This window comes from Cavia porcellus, unplaced genomic scaffold (genome assembly GCF_034190915.1).
Source record: "Cavia porcellus strain 051 isolate PalLab524CR breed Dunkin Hartley unplaced genomic scaffold, mCavPor4.1 scaffold_13, whole genome shotgun sequence".
NCBI lineage: Eukaryota > Metazoa > Chordata > Mammalia > Rodentia > Caviidae > Cavia > Cavia porcellus.
This window is the reverse complement of record NW_026947496.1, coordinates 42,307,699-42,309,220: the sequence shown is the minus strand read 5'-3', so window position 1 is coordinate 42,309,220 and position 1,522 is coordinate 42,307,699. Positions and strand designations below refer to the sequence as shown.

Below are 1,522 nucleotides of genomic sequence, written 5' to 3'. Positions count from 1 at the left end.
ATCTGAAAAGATATTTTAATCAAAACACTTGGACCACAATTTTTAAATAAGCAGATATTAAATTAAAATTGTGTCCTATTTGTGTGTACAGTCACAAACCTAAGGGTTAACCACCTCCATTACTAAGAGATGTTCCAAATGAGGACAAAGTACTGGCCATGGAGAAGTCATATCTGACACCTGAGTTTCACTTCTCCTTTGGGTTTTCTCACTTGTGATAGTCATCAGTGCTTGTCAACAAACAACTTGAGTGTTCTGCTTCTGGATTTATGGTGAGACTAGTTATTGGCTAACTAGTTGGGTGGGGTCTACCTGGCTGTTCTGTTGTGAACAGAATGTGGCTTTTGTACCTTCCGCGTAGAGCACTGACTCAGTGCTGTGAGACTCTCCAGAGTACTCTTTCTTTTTCTCTGCCACAGCAGCCAGTCACGTAGTAGATGGTGGCCGCTCCTTTGGCTCTGATCATAAAACATGGCAGAACTGAAATTCCTTGTTGCTCTGCATGACATGTCCTGAAATGTAATATAAGTAAGGACTAAGTCTTCTCTCAGTCACTGAAATCATGATGTTGTTTATGGATGCCGCAAAATCTGGCCTCTCCGACCTGATATAGTAAGCTTCTTACTATCTCAAACACCACAATCCTCATCATTTATCTTTGCTAACACTGAGATTCCAACACCGACCAAAAGACTCTGTTCAGTTCCTATTGAAACAGCTGGTAGACACTGGAATTTTTTTAAAATGACATTAATAAATGCACCGAGAGAGAAAAATCAGAGAAGAAGGCTCAAGGAGTCAGACCACCTGGCTACTTCAGAGTGAAGGTAGACAATTCCATCATCTCCTCATGACTCAATTTCCTCAAAAATTAAAAGAAGGATGATAAGAATAGACCATCTCATTTGAATAAAATGTATTTTCTAGAGCCCTGAATCAAGGCCACAGTTTTTTGAAGCTGGTGGTTTCAGGCAGGAGCCTGAAGTTCTGTCTTTCTATGGTCTGTTGGCTGTTTCAGAACTGTAGAAATGAAACAGTCAATTAATTAGAAAAAACAACTCACCCTCCCCCACCCCAGTAAGCCTACTGCCGTGGGTCTGGAGGAGAAGAAGACTCTTCCCTCAGACTCTTCCCTGCCACAGCCTGGAGGAAAGGAAGCTATGGCCCTGGGATTCTACCACCTTTGGGGGAACATCAGTGAGCAACCACCCTGTACCTCTCTGCCACCCTGGTAACCTCAGGTCAGAGGAACCCAGGTACCTAGCCCAGTGCACTGCACTGCAAGATGGGCAGCCAATACAGGAAACACCTGGGACTCGGCAACTGGCTGATTTGGAGGAACAGGAAATTGTCAGGACAAAGAGCAAAGTGCTCCTGCAATAAGTACACAAGTCAAGCCGGCATGGTGGTATACACCTGTAATCCCAGCACTTGGGAGGCTGAGACAAGAGGATTGTTGCAAATTCAAGACCAGCCTGGGTTACAAAGTTAGCTCAAGGCCATCCTAAATTGCAGAGCAAGA

General features: G+C 44.0%; 1 non-coding gene across 1 annotated transcript; it reads left to right on the top strand.

Annotated features, from left to right (window-relative positions):
• The first annotated feature begins 925 nt into the window (after positions 1–925).
• Positions 926–1,060, top strand: LOC111757885 (small nucleolar RNA SNORA2/SNORA34 family). The gene has a single exon (XR_002792142.1). It is a non-coding gene; the product is annotated as a small nucleolar RNA SNORA2/SNORA34 family (small nucleolar RNA).
• Positions 1,061–1,522: the final 462 nt, after the last annotated feature.